General features: G+C 34.8%; 1 protein-coding gene across 5 annotated transcripts in view; it reads left to right on the top strand.

Annotated features, from left to right (window-relative positions):
• The first annotated feature begins 2,193 nt into the window (after nucleotides 1-2,193).
• Nucleotides 2,194-16,047, top strand: part of ctnna2 (catenin (cadherin-associated protein), alpha 2) — a 298,746-nt gene continuing 284,892 nt past the window's right edge. For 4 of the 5 annotated variants that reach the window (XM_044113695.1, XM_044113701.1, XM_044113699.1 and 1 more), the window contains exon 1: nucleotides 2,194-2,563. The gene's annotated coding sequence lies outside the window, so the exon portion shown is untranslated. The remainder of the gene's footprint in view (nucleotides 2,564-16,047) is intronic. The other variant, XM_044113696.1, reaches the window with a different exon arrangement.

Below are 16,047 nucleotides of genomic sequence, written 5' to 3'. Positions count from 1 at the left end.
TTGAGTGTGGAGTTTGTGGACATACATCAAAGTAAATACACACTGGATGAACATCATTTCTCACCTTAAATCTCACAGGAAATCTTGGTGCATAGCTCAACAAACAAAAATATATTTATGGTCTTTAACTGCCCAAGGTTTTTGGCTTGCACTACACACAATAGAGTAAGCTGACAACTTGTCAAACTCAGAGATGGGTTTATTCCCATGGTGGTTTTGTCTTCTACAAACTATGTCTGCTCAGAGGCGCACAGAAAGTAAAGCTTGAATGCATCTAAAGACAATTCTAAAGAAAACTGTTAGCTAGCAAGCCTTGTAAATGATATGTATTGATAAAACAAGCAGAGACAGTACACAAAATAAATAATAGAATAGAAAATAGAAGTGGTTTAGGATGAGGATAGATTTAGAAAATAAATCTATTAAGTTAAATCAAAATGCCTGAAATTAAAGCATCTTTTATACTTAAAGAATGCTAATTACTTCATTCACTCAGGTATCTTGCATTATGATTTAGACCTTGATTGCAACTGCTTCCAACTCAGCTAACATTCAGTTTAAACTTTAATGAAATTCAATGCAATCAGGCTAACACACATAATTTCCCTGGTAGATGAGAAATGCATGATCCATTGCCAATTAATGGATGCTGTCACATTGCTGAATTTGTAATTAAGCACCTGGAATAACTGGATAATTTGGACTTGTTGTTGTGAAGTATAAAATGTTTGCTTCCAAGCACCTGGAATGGTATTATTTCCCTCTAACAAGCGATAGAAATTCCAAGATCTTTTAAAATATGAGTAAATAAAATAATAATAATAATACTCACGTCACATAATCTTGTGATTTCACCATCATGAAATGTTTAGCATTTGAAAAGTTTTTTCCAGATGCATTGTGTGTGAGTGGGGCTTTAATTAGCAATTTAATGCAGCACAAAATAGTAAAGAAAATAGAAAACTGACAATAACATTTTATTTTACAAGTAACAAACTATGTCTACATTGAGATTAAATTATGCTACAGAACAGTGCACTAAGCAGCTTTAAACAGGAAGATTTTTTGAGAACTAACAATAAACACATATACAAATGGGAAAATTTTTTGTATTATATCTGTAATATATCAATTTTCTCTCAGTGATCAACAACCACCTTCATTGCTGATGTGGTGTCATGTGAGCATCTCTCATTGTAAATATCAAAATAGCAAATGTGAACCTAATATGTTTCCCTTATAAACAATAACCTTCTTGGAAGTTTCAACAAAGTAACTTCAAACATTATGAAAAAGTTTACTTCTGTAATAAAGAAAAATAAATTGATGATATAAATATGTTATGCAAAGTAGAATTTTCCTATAATTAAATTTTGTAATACAAAACAAAACCAAAAAATACTTTAGCTTTTAAATAAACTTTGATTCACCTCATATATCAAGTCAGCAGCCTTTTCCATGATTGTGTAGGCCATAACATAATATTATTCTATTCAAAATCTAACTTTTCTATTTGTGGTGGGAGAATATTACAGGCAGAAGTCTTTCTTCTGATGAAAGCAAACCCGAAGTAATTTCAGGTTTCCCAAAGAAGATTGAGAATAATATTTGCAGTTATTGACTTTGAGACTTTGAGAAACATAGTTCATTATAAATTAGTGCATCTTCTTTTGCAAGCAATAAGAATAGTCACCATCAATATCAGCAAGAATGTAATGCCATAGTATTAATAGAACATGCATGCACAGATTTTGGGTAAGTTTCCAGTATTTGAAAGAAAAACAGAAAATGCTTTAAAGACTTTACATATGCAGGTGGATCTCAGTAGAATTACTATTAATATGTGATATTTTTTTCCTAATAAAATAACGTTCAGTTTTCATCAGTTATGTATGTTATAATCATTAAAATGAACAAAAAGAAACTTTTGAAAAACGTGCAGTGAATCTTTATAATACCTGAATTTCACTTTTAGAAGTGAATTACTGAAATAAACGTTTTGATGACGTTCTGTTTTATTTTGCATCTCCATATATTCTTGCATAAAAGCGGAGTAATACATTACTGCATTAGTTTAACGCCATCCACGGTAAGAATGGATCGCCACTTCTATAATGTGGCAAATAAAAAAATAAAAAATTTAAAAATCCTGCTCACTCTAAAGAGTACGCATGCGTCAATGACAGAAAGAGCCGCTCCTGATTTGCCAATGCTGGAGACGAGCAGACGGGCCACTATTTTGCAAAGCTCGCCGCTACTAGCGCATCGTCGTCCGCACCTGCCTGCATCGTTGTTGAGGTTGGAGCGCTGGGAGGGGGTCATTATTTTGCAGCAGCCGTGGGAGGAGGAGAGGCATTTCCGACTCACCGACAGAAGCGTGTAAGCCTCAGATTCAGCACCACAAGATTAAGGAGAGCGTCCGGAACGAGCCGATTGTTACTCTCCGGGGAGGTTAACGGATCAGGAGGACGCCGTTTTTCTTTGGGAGTGCACACAGTGAGACCAGGCGTTGCTGCTGCACAGTTTGTGGACCTGCTACAGGAGTTATCTTTAACGGTTAAAGGTGCGTATATAGATGGTAGAGAAGGCTTGTGAGCTGAAAGATTTATTTTGCTAGCAGCCTGTAGCCTTACACTCACTGCACCGACTGACGACCGGAGACGTGCAGCTAACATTAGCTTAGGCGAGGTCCGGCTGTTTCATTCAGCATTGTAACCACAGCTTACCATCTTGCCTACTTAAGAAATAGCTGCATGGAAAGTCTGCATATTTAATATTTCTGCTACAGGGTGGGACGACCTTTATTTTTTGAGTTGGACTAGTCCCGTTAGCTGAAAATCCCAGTGTTTTTTCACTCCCCAGCGCTGCTATCCAGTGAGCCCCGGTGCTGAAAGCTTGTCGGGCAAAGATGAGCCAGGCTGCTAGGCTAGTGTTGCGGCTAAACTAACGGGCACCGGGCACTTCTGGTTCTAAATCCGCGTTCGCACACTTGCTTTCGGGGATGTTTAATTATTCACCAGCTGTTTCCTAATTAGCGCCCAACGTGTTAACTGAAGTGCAGTTGGTGTGTACGCTTGTCCTCGTCTAGTTTTCTTTCTTGTCTAATTTCATTGTCCAGAAATGTCTTTGTTTGGAGTTCATCGCATCATTTCTGCAGTAGTTAATGGAAAAGTTATTTTAATCTACAGCGTGTGTGTTTCTGATTTAGCCATTGTGTCATCTTCCTTGAGTCGAGGATGCGAAGTAGCAAAGTGGTGCTACATGCCTCACCCTTACTTTAGAGCGGAGTCTCAATGAGCGCTTTTAGCACGGACAAACAACACGATGAAGAAAGCTGCGAGCTTTGACATGTGTATTACGAGTGCCAGTGTAATATTTTTGTCTCCCGTATATATTATAGCGCAAATTATAATTTCTGCATGTTCTTTAGCAGTTCAAAATTCACTTTCAGTGTAATAAACTTATTTAAATCACTTCAGTGCAGTCAGCGTTGTGGACTCAACGATTGTACAGTACAGTTACAGTATAAGTCAGACCCAGTGTAGTTTACCACATTCCCTTCAGTGTAACTGGAGAACCGGGATCCCATGGGCTTGTAGAGGTTGCATAGCTCAATTTAGCATTTGAGCTCATGATAGTCAGAAAGGCATGCAGACCCTCTCTGTCACTTCTCGTCTGCGTCTCTTTCTGCTTGTCTTCTTCCCTGTTACTCGCTATGGTTGTTATTCTATTCAACTTAAATGAACAAACTACAGTTGACACAATTTAAAAAAAAAATTTATTGTTATGCTTAATATCATTCATAGTCTTGTCGGACTTTAGATTTGTTTTATTCATCCAACTAGAAAGTTTGTTTCTGAAGGAAAATGATACAGGCATTTCACTAAAGGTAATAAATGAGCATGAAATTAATGTTTTTCTTTTTCAAAGAATAAATTAGAAAATTTGTACCCTTCTCAACAATTGATGGATGAGTCTTTAATTCAATTATACAAGACTTCACAACAAATTTTGTTTATAGGTAAAATACAAAAAGCCAAAACAAAACAAATATGATAATAACTGCTATCAAATATGTCTTTCTAATAATTTTGGCATAAGGGCTTGTTTACAAAGACATCATGCCAGATGTTTGAGAATAACATTTTGTAAAAGACTTACTAATTTAAAAAGGACACAAAATGCATATTGATCAGATTTTCTTAACTGTCTTTAGCATCTCATTTCACCAAATGCATGCATGGGTAACATTACTAAAACTAGTGTCCTTGTGTATTACAGAACGAATATGTGAGGTTCCACAGGAAAACCAGGAACAGAAACACAGACAAGATAAAAAACACAAATGTCTGAGAAAATAGTGTAGTGTGATTCTTTGTTTTTTTGCAAAACATACTACTAGTTGAAAAGATGAAGAAACTACTGCATGCTTGGAAAGCATTTTCAGGGGTTTGGAGGGAAACTCACAGTCTGTACTCAGTGCAATATGACTGTGACCAGGTGGATGAACAGTGGTGTAAGTCACGCTGACTGATCGCATCTAGTAGCTGTAAGACTTAAAATAAAATATTTACATTTATTATGTCGGGCTTTCTTCAAGTAGAAATAAAAATATTGTCTAGCGTGTTTTATATTTATTGTTTTCTTCCACTTAACTGGGGTCAGGTTGTGGGGTAGTGATCTGATGTTCACGAACGATCTGATTCTTTTTAAATGCTTTTTTTACCCTGAACGATAGGACTCAAGTTACTTTGCAGTAACCAAGTCAGATTACTGCAAAGCACGAAGAGCCTTCTTTGACACTCTTAGGTAGCTAATGGCGTTTTGGGGACAATACTTTGGAAGCTATGATTCTGAAGAATTTTCACTGATCTTATTTGCAAAGCGTCAACATTTAAATGGCCATATGTTCTTCAGTTTTGTATGTGTACACCATTAGAAAACTTTGCAATAACTTAAAATACCCCCATGGGGAATGTGTTTCTAGTTTTGTCATGATCAGTCATGTTTAGATTCTTACTACCGTAATTTCCAGACTATAAGCCACGACTTTTGTCTCACGCTTTTCACCCTGTGGCTTATACAGTGATGCGGCTAATTTATGCATTTTTTTTCTAACGGCTGCCAAGGGCGCTCGAGCAGAAAAGGTAAAAGTGACACAGGCGGAATATATGTATCGAGGAAGACGCGAGTTTAATTCAACTTTGCGCTTTGTGCATGGATAAAATTAGCATGAACAGACCCCCATCATGGAAAATGCAAGAAGAAATGCATATGACGCAGCTTTCAAGTTAAAAGCAATCGAGCTGGCGGATAAAGAAGGAAACAGAGCTGCTGCACGTAAACTTGGCATGAATGAATCGAGGGTGAGACGCTACCGTGTTGCTGCTGTTACTGCCGCGTCACAGGCACCGTTTGGAAAGAAAAGCTAAGGTATATTATTAAAACTTTGAAAACTCTTTCTGAGTACCGTCTTTCTTTGTAAATGTTCAATGTAGGCACATGCGGCTTATAGACAAGTGCGGCTTATGGATGTACAAAATATTTTTTCCTTTAAAAATGTACTGGGTGTGGCTTAGAATCAGGTGCGCTTTATAGTCCGGAAATTACGGTATTTCTATGAGAAATAGAAATAAGTTTTAATGTGGTTTATCGTATCTGGCTGTTTTTTTTTTTTTTTTTTTAAAGCTTTTGTTGATCACTTTCTAATTTATCCAAATAAATTACCTAATTTATTTGGATAAATTGGTTAATTTATCCAAATTGGCTAATTTGGATAAATTAGCCAATTTATCCAAATTCACAATATCCCATGACATTGGTTGAAAACTCAAAAGGATTTCACAAATAAACTGTTTTTTATGTAATAATGAGTTTTATGAGTTTCAAAACTCATTAAACTTACAATTTAGACGTGGTTCCAGTTTCAAACAACCATAACTACTGCTTCTTAGCATTTCTATGCTGATCCAAAGCTAGTAAGGCTTTGGATCAGGCTGCACTCTCTTGCAGCCTGAATCAAACATGCATGTTCTGACCTGTCCTAGAAATTAGTTACCTGTGAAATGGCTTATTTCATCTTTGTGCTTAATGTGCTTGCATTTTAAACACTATATTTCTACTCGTAATATTTAGCTTCTTCCCTCAGTTACACTATCCACATTACTGAGTTGTTGGCGTGCCCTGGCAGCACTTACCCATAGTGGCGTCACCAATCTGAATAGGATCAAATTATTTATTTTCCCACTGGCTGGTCTCCTGTCAAGCTGAAAATTGGCCTATTCCATTCACTGGCCAATTGTTTTAAATTTAACTCTGAGCATTTTATCGTTTTCAAAGTGGCTTAATTAGATTGAAATTTTTTTTTAATATTCGTCAATGCCATTTGTCAACATGGCTGTCTGTTTTATCATAAAGCCCATTTCTAAGGCCAAAATGCTGACTAATTAAAATGGAAAAAACTAAGAAACATATCACTATGACAGTAAAATAAGAGCTCACCCTTTTTCAATAAAAACAATCTAAAAATAATTCAAATTAAAAATTTTAAAAACCTATCTCAATACAACAGTGTTATATCAGGGTATCAAACTCAACAAGTAAGCAGAAATGAAGACGGGTTTTCAGGAGTTTCTTGAAACTGTCTTGATATTTATTTTAGTTAACAATTCATGCATCCCAGAATATGTCCTTTACTAGATAATGATGGGAGGCAGACAAGGGAGAAGCTGTGCTTTCCGGCTGCCAAGCTTGGACAGACTCTCTCCTGCCCTTTGGGAAATAGTTGCATATGTTTATCACTGTCTAAACATCTGCCTGAGACCTTAATTTATACAGTACTTTTAGATTCACTGTTTAGAATACAGTATATATAAATGTTTTACTGTACATCGTAAATGCTGAATTCTGTTGCTACACAGCAGTGCTTCCAACTGCTGAACCTCCAAACACAGTTTGCTAGTGTGAGTTTGTTTGATTTTTGGCATCTGTTAGTACTTTATGCTTTAAAATGAATTTGACAAATAACCATTCTTAAATAAAAAATAAAAAGTGCTTTCTCAGACACAGTGCTAACAGTTACAAGATGATTTGTCCTTCATTGAAGAAAATCATCGTTTTGAAGACGCAGTTCAGCTGGTATGCCAGTACCTTCCTATTGCTGTACGACCTGACAGTCATCTTTATGCAATCATCTAAATGTTCTGAATCAGCTACTGCATGTGATTTGAGGTAGACTGTTTGTTTCTTTTAGTCAGTTCTAAGGAAAGGACACAATTTATGAGCGAGACTATGCAATCAATGACAGCCAGGAGTGTTTTGTGTTTCCTGTCTCCTGGGAGAGCGAGTGTTATTGACAGACTACCATAAACCCCCCTGTTGTTAAATAGAAGCATGGCTCTGAGGTAGCCATGGTTTCCCCTCTAACTGGAACAGGATTGCTTGTGCTGTTAGCCTCTATTTTTTACTCACTTGTGCACATGTCTGATAGTTTTTAGGAGATGAGGAAATAAAAGCAACACAGACACAATCAAAAGCTATAGCTTTATGTGTCAGTGTGAAACTGCATTGTCTTGATAGCACACACTGAGACGGTGTGGTAAAGATTGTACTTACTGTATGTTTTTAACATGATATAATATGTTGTAATAGTGTTGTCATTCCACTGAATGGCATGTGAAATGGGAATATGCTTAATTAACTGGATATTTATTCCATTTATATATACACTCCATATATAAATAGAGTATATATATATATTCCATTTATATACTGTCAACACACTTGACTGTGTTGAAAGACACTTCCCTGTGTCTTTCAACACTTGACAGTTGAAAGACGAAAAATATAAGTGTAAAAATATAATTATACATATATAACATATATATATATATATATATATATATATATATTACAGTACATTATAAATAATAGTTTAATTTAATATGTATAATGATGATCAAATAAGTAGATGAGCCACCAGTGCTTTAAAATATGCTGTCAGCAGCAGCATAGGGAAGCAAGAATGAATGAGCTTACTCTCTTCAAACTGTTATATGCATTTTCCATACACCAGAACTGCAACCACAGTACCCATTAAAAGGTCCATGAACATTAATGTCTTTCTACCAACTGTTATTTTTCACAGCATTATGTCCGACCAGAAGGAAAAATCAATTCATCCATCCAGCCTCAGTTACCCAAGTCTGTTATCCTTCTTAGGGATGCATGATATGAGAGGATTTTGTTTTGATGCAAGAATTGAATAAAAAAAATAAAAACATATAATTTGGTCTTACTAAAAAGCTTCTTCTGGTTGCTGTTTTCAGATTTAAACAACTCACTTGTAGTTAATTAATTTTCTACCCATTTACCTTCTAAAGCTTTTTATTCTTCATTGAAGAACAAGTGCTGGTAAATATATCATTGATGTAAAGAGTCTGAATGTATGTTATCTTTTTTGGAGTTTCCGTTTGAGTTGTTTGATCAAATGTCAAACATCTGTCTTCTTCTTATAGTTACATTTTAATTGTATTTGAGAATGCTATGAAAACTTTGCTTTTAGCCAAAGATGGCTATGTGGAAAGAGGCAGAGTAAATGTGAAGTCTTTTTGAAGACGCAGTTCAGCTGGTATGCAGTTCAGCTGCTCTCACACATATAAAATGTGTGTGAGACCACACATTTTATAGAAGATACTTTAATTTTGTTAGGCAAATCTGCTATGCTAGGAATTTAGTTGTTGTCACAAATCTTGTTTATACTGTATTTGTTTTGGTCAATTGGTTCTGAGAGTTGTAGTCATGGCTGATTAGGCTTTCTGTTGAAGAATTCATCTCAAAACAGCTTTCTGTAATGTGGAACCTAAAATAAATCAAATAAACTTTTCATGGGCTTTGGAGGGCCAGGCTTTTATATACATTCTGCTACGCTTCACCAATTATTTTGGCTTGATTTTTTTTCTTGTGAATTCATTTGGAAAATTCATGAAAGGGTAGAATCTGTGACCAATGTTTATGCTCTAACAGGCAGGAAGGAAGGAAAGAAGTAAAAAAAAAAACATCAGCTATCAATTTTTTTATGAGTCAATTTTTCTGAGACAAACAAGGGAGCCCTGGTATTTTAAGATTTTGTTTGCAACTTTTTCAAAAATAGTTTTATTTTCTTGTCTTAAAACCATCTTTGAAAAATCAAAAAATATGTTTAAAATTCAGTATACAAATTGATGAAATTATCCCTTTGCATCCAGTTTGCAAGAAATATTTACTCTTGGTTAAGTGGATACTGTTTGTGACCTCAACCAGGCTTCTTTTACTGTTCTGTTTCAATTTTATATTGTGCTCTTAAATAATCTGCCTAAAGTAAATGCTATTATGACAGATGGTTATGCACTGCATAATATGATATTTATACATTCACATTCACTTTATCATGGCAATGTGGAGGACAGTTTTACAGAGCACAACTTGTACTCTAGTTAAATTGGTCTTTACAGAAAGGCTGTTTGTGTTTAACCCTATACCTCTTTGTAGTAGATGCTCATCTCTCTGAACTCAACAACAGCTCAGCAACCCTTTTAAGGATATTTTCCTAGCTACCCTAAATGCTACAAACTCCTACAAAATTGCTTCTTGTCCTGGTTGGCTGCCCTATTGATGAGTATAGTTACAATTAAGAAAAATATTAGTTCTTTAACTTAATAATCTTACAATTGTGTCAGAAATTTTGTCTTGAAGTTAGTTTCATAATGTCAGTATGTGTCTTTAAATATCATTTGTGTAAATGGTGTTATCCTACTCTACTTTTTTTGATGTAACTTTTGTATTCCAGAAGTCTCGCTCCTCTTAGGTCTTTACGTCTCTTAGGATTGACCAGCTCCTCCTCCACACATTGTGTGTCTTGTCATGGTAAATTCACTTCTGTTGTTAGGCAACAACCTGACTTCTCTATTACCTTGGAAAATTTGAATGCTAACTGTTGAAATAAATCAAGATGATGCAGCTGTTGCTTGCTGTAACAGCTTGCAGTGGGTGAGATTAAACAGAGAACCTCTTTTCTTAAAAAATAAAATCACCTTTTATCAGTTTTTTTGTTTGAATCTGCACAGATAGTTCCAGGCTTTTATTAAGATAATCACACTGATGTGACAAATAAGATCAAAGTCACTTTCTCAAGCAAGCAATGTCTCAGTTCAGTTTGCATTTTATTTGTGTTGCATGGATAAGTGTTGTTTGAGACAATTACAATTTTTGATTTGTGTAAGGTAGTAAAATATAAAAAGCATCCTCAGACTTTTGTAGATGATTTCCAGTTATCAATTTATTTTACTAATATCAAATTTAACTTCAACAGCAAGGACTATTGTAAAAATTTGACTATAGACTATAGCTACATTTTTAAATAAATGTAGATATAATTAGCATAAATTTGATCACTCTTGATCACGCTTTTTGTAAAGCCCTACATGTAATGAAGCAGATACTCCTGAGTTACCATGTCAATGGAATGATCTTTTATTTATATCTTATACAATGATATAAGTTGAATTTAATATTTCGTGTCACTCAAAGCAACTGAATGCAGTTTGATTTTGGATAGGAATAGTTTTTCTTAGTTTCTTCATTTCATTGTACCAAAGTCATAAACAAATCCCATATGATGTAGGATTAGAGATGAGCACTCACAACTGACCTATTTATAGGAGACCTCTGTTGCGAATTAATCCCAAACACTAAACATTAACTGAACTGTGGTGTGATTTAAACAAGTAAAACTTGTAAGCTTTAAAATACAAGCATATTGAGATGCATTACACTTGATATGCAGATTTAGAGAGATGACACGCCACAACCCAAACTCTGGTCTAATAGTGAAATTGGTAGGCATTCTCACATGAAGTAAAATAGGGCATATTCATGTAATTCAGCATTGATTTTGGTTTAACAAGAGATAATACTTCACCTATAGAATATACAACAAAACAAGACATTATTGCAACTATAGAAAGGGTAAATTTTTATGCTTTCCAAATTTGGTGGTTACCATGAAATTAAGGAAAATACAATCATGTTAATCCAACTGCCATCTCAATTGAATCTTGCATATTTCATGCATTTCATTATAGCTCTTCCAAGAATCTCAGTACATTGCATTACTGGCATACCAGTTCCCAAAACATATTGGCTGCTTTGTTAATTTCAGTTTTCATGCTTTACTTTTAGCAGATTTTTTATTAGACTCTCACAATTTGGCTCTAGAGAGCAGTGATTGCTGACACACTGGGGTTTGACATCTGCTTTTTAGAGATACCCCCACTGCTCCATGCAAGGATGTGTGTTTAACTCTGCTCTGAATTTGGGTCAGTGTGGACACTTTCATATAATGGCAAATGACAGGGATTGTACTTGCAAAGCTAGTTGGATATGCAGAGAAAAAGAAGAACCGTGGTTTGGTTCATGCAATAAGCAGTTTATACTGTGTGGCTAAAAAGAAAAAAAATGCATAAATAAAACTTGCTGTACTAGAACCAGCAACTAATGTTTTAGTATTTTTGATATATTTGTTTTTACAGTATAATAGTAATTTCCTGTTTAAATGTTTTGCTGTCAATATGATGTTTATCTTAAGAGCAAATGTAACTGTTAAAACTAATTTTATGCATAGTGTATAAGATACATTTTAAAGATTTTTGTTTTTTAAAAATTTTTCTATTTTTCAAATGGAAAAATCTGATCTTTGAGGTCTGACCTGACTTTTTTTTTTTTTCTTTGGACTACTACAACTTTGTCCAAAGTAATTTGTAGTTTCAAGTATATTTGTATAGCATATTTCAGCAACAAGGCAGTTCAAAATGTCTTAACAATAAAAACATCACAAACATATCATACATTGGATTTTGTCAAGTGTCATCGTTAAAATCATTAGTACACATTAAAAGTTTGGCCAATCTTCCATTTGCTATGGTTCAAAAGCAACTCTAAACAGCTGGGTTTTAGTCTTGTTTTAAAGGAACTCAATGTTTTATGCAGCCCTCTAGGAGACGAGGATTATTTTTTTTGCATTACCTTGCAAAAGTATTGTGTTCCTTTGCAATACTTTTGCATAACCTCGCAATAGGTTTTGTGTTATCTTGCAATAATGTACTAATCTATTCATGGAGAATAATTAAACAAAACTGTCAGACAACTTATTACCCATGATAATAACTAACAAATAGTTTGGATGTATTTTTTAGCTCTTTCCTACTTATTTTTTTGTTTATATCACAGGTATGTGGAGCATTTCTATCCTAAAGGAAAAGATATAAAACTTCACATATTTCACAATGAGATAATAAGATATATGGAAATACCTTATGAAAACCTTATATAATAGCAGAAAGTACAATGGCCACCATAAGAAAGGCTTGTAGTGATTGTGTCTCTTGTGCTGGTGGGTTGAATTGTTTAAAGGGTTGTTTTTATGTGCAATTCCATCTCAACCTTACACAAACAGACATAAACATGCAGTGAACAAATCGATTTTCAATCAATTTTTTGCACCAAAGAGTTAAGAATAAACATGTTTTCACTGAGGCGCTCTATATGTGTATATATTTTAAATTTTAAATTGGCATCTATGCAAAATAGACCAGCAAATATTGCAATAAGCATATTGCGAAGTAACACAAAACTTATTGCGAGGTAACCGAAAAGTATTACAAGGGAATGTAAAGGTCTTGTGAGGTAACACAAAATAAATTTTTTTCCCCTGTTCCGACGGTGCGTCATAATGTTTCACCTGTTTTCAGTTTTTTGGAAGTTTGTTCCAGAAGTGAGCTGCATAAAAACTGAATGCTGCTTCTCTATGTTTGGTTCTGTTTGTGGGGATGCAGGGCAGACCAGATCTGTAAGACCTGAGAGGCCTGGAAACCAGGCATTCAGTTATAAGGAAACTGACTGACAGCATTATAAAACATATTTGGTTCATAATGCCTGCGACAGACTGGCGACCTGTCCAGGGTGTATCCCACCTCTCGCCCGAAACATTCACTGGAGATAGGCGCCAGCACCTCTCCTGACCCGACTAGGGACAAGTGTGTACAGAAAATGGATAGATGGATGGCTTATAATGCTGTCAAACTGGAGCTTGAATAACCATCTGTTTTGTAGAAACCATTGTGTCATACACTAAGCCATGCGACACCTAATAAAGTCTAATAATGAAGTAAAATATGCCACCGTGGATTTAAAAATGCCACTACACACTAAATAAACATGAACAGGTGATTCATTAAATGAGCACATAGATATAAAGTACATATAAGAAACAACCTTACTTCTTTATTACCAATTATTTTTATTAAAGAGCTTGACTCAGCAAAGATTTTTTTAAATTTTATTTATAAAATTAATAATATGTTTTGACCCATCTGGCAGTGATGAACATAACGATCGAGCACCGACAAACAATTATTGTAAATAGAAAAACTGCTCAGGGTAAACACCTGGCCAAATGAGACCATCATTTCACATCCGCTAGCAGTCGTCTCTCTGCCGTGTCATCAGCTTTAGCTTTTAGAAGAGCTGACACAAGCAGAACAGAAGGTAATATTGTTTAATGGTCAATAAAAAACAAAAAACATTCAGGAGACCCTTCATTACCTGACAAATGAACCAACTTACTTAGGAAAGCAGCATGTGGCCAACTTGTTTCATATCCCATTATGACAACTCTGACATTGTTGCCAACCTTGCACCTTCATAATAAAATATGTCATCCAGTCAGCAGTGACGGAATGTAATATATGTGACACGGGGCCCGTGTCCAGCTTAGCACTGAAGGGAAATGAGAATCAAGCAGAATTGCATAGGAATGTAATGGCATAATGCTTACATTACGTCATTGCAAGAAAATATGACTTAGCAAAATGACTGATTCAAACACCAAATTGGCATGTGAAAATGAATAAATGAAATTATAATTGAGAACCATTGCAATTATTTATTTTTAATTAAATAATAGGGAAATTACCACTTTTACTATTTTTCTGCTGTTGTTTCCATGAAAGTTTCAATAAATATAAATAATTGTATTAATATTTTAAGTCTACCCTTCCCAATCTGTATCCATATTCTAACCTTATTATTACACAGCTTTTCATTTTATACGGGCTGGTAAGTAGCCTTGGATTGCGCGGAATAACTGGGAAAAAATAAGGGAGGCACATGTTTTGCAGCGACAATCTCCACTCTTTCATCTATGTGTGCATGTATGTGTCTTTCTTGAAAAGTTCATGTAAATATAAATTTTTGTAAGCAATTCTTGCACTTTGCAAAAAGTTATTTCTTATGTGCATGTTTTCCTTAATATGAATAAGTCTGATTATTGCATGCTGGGTACACTGGTGTCTTACCTATTGGTATGACTATCTTTGGTTCCAGTTTTCTTCATCAATTATTCCTGTAACAGAAAACATGAATGCTCAATATATTTTATCTTGAATAAGCAGACATGACAAATGAACTGAGACAACTGAAGTACTTTTTGAGGCCAACACACAAAACAAGAAAGCTAATTGACAACACAACCACACTTTGATGAGCTTTCTATGCCACACTCAGCAGGCACAGTATCTGCAGTCTAGTGATGAATTGAGCATTAAAAGGTCTACTTTGCAGCTCTAAAACAAATTGCTGAATAGCAGCACTTAGTGAAACTTACAAAATCTCCTTCTGTAAAATGGGGAAGAAAAAAAAACAAGATTGCTTGCTATGGATTTATCAGTTTTGTGTAGTCGTCAAGTAACTTATGTTTCTGCTGAGCATGTCAGTGTTTGTTTTTAGACTATTTGAAGCAGATTTCATGTTGCAGATTAGGCACATCTACAACATATAATAATATATGGGAGATTAATGCATTAAAAAAACAACCAAAGTGTTTTTGGTCGGATCTTTTGATGTTGGTATGTATTGTTTTGTATGCATTTACATGTTTGATGAGCTAAAACGTAGTTTCAGATTTATTTTAGCTGAAATTAAATTTCAGCACTTCAACACATGTAAATAAGGTAAATTAGATGAATATAACATCTTTATATTTACTTGTCCTATTCCCTGTAGCAATATTCACTTTGAACTTTGTATGCTTTTTGAGGAATAAGAGAGAGCAATGCTTTTTTGCTTTTGTTTTGCGATGTTAATAGCATTGCATCTGGCAGTTAGTAAACTTGGTTTAAACAAAGGCCATAAATGCACTGAGGCAAAAATAATAGCCATTAAACTGCTTGGCTTAATTTATGGCAGACTGTACCACTGCTGACCTTTTGTGATCCACACCTCAACTCACACAGCTTATTGTAGTCACTCTTGAGAAGGAGCAAAGCAAAAATAATAAATCAAATACACTGACAATATCACATTGTGAAAAAATATTCAGGAATTGACACTATGAAAACTGTGTAACTTAAAACTTGTCTGAGTGATACTAAAAAAAATTTTACTTTTAAAATGTTACATTGCTTTTGATTTCTTTTACACAGTTTCTTACCTCATGAAAATATTCAAGACGATGCTCTATTGTGAACTCCTTAAGGTATGGATGGCAATCTGATCAAAGTTATCAGATTTCCTACTATACATTCACCCGAAACTGTGTGTGAGTAGCATAAGAAACCCCTGCCCCAGTTATGTCATACTTATTCACATTTCATTATCCCTTTTGCTTCACTTACATTGACAGTACACTCGGTCAGTCCCAGCTGGTCCAATGCAATGCTGCTTTCTGCTGAAACACACCGCATGCTACATGCCAGCTGTTTAGCCTCTGGAGTAAACTTATATAACATTTGCTAAATTTGAATTATTTTAAAACATCAGTATGGAAGGAAAGGCTCTGACAAGCTAAGAAGCTGATTTCTGAAATGCTGCTTAGTTGAGACCATTTCTAGATTTTCTTTCACACAAAATAGTTTTTTTTTTATATGGCACTTTGGTCAGATAACTGTGTAGACCCCCACCACACCCAAAAATGATTTTTTTCCCCTCCCTTTTATCTGTTTTTCTGTGCTGTTT

This window comes from Gambusia affinis, linkage group LG04 (assembly GCF_019740435.1).
Source record: "Gambusia affinis linkage group LG04, SWU_Gaff_1.0, whole genome shotgun sequence".
NCBI lineage: Eukaryota > Metazoa > Chordata > Actinopteri > Cyprinodontiformes > Poeciliidae > Gambusia > Gambusia affinis.
The sequence above is the reverse complement of the archived record's forward strand: the minus strand, read 5'-3'. Positions and strand labels throughout refer to the sequence as shown.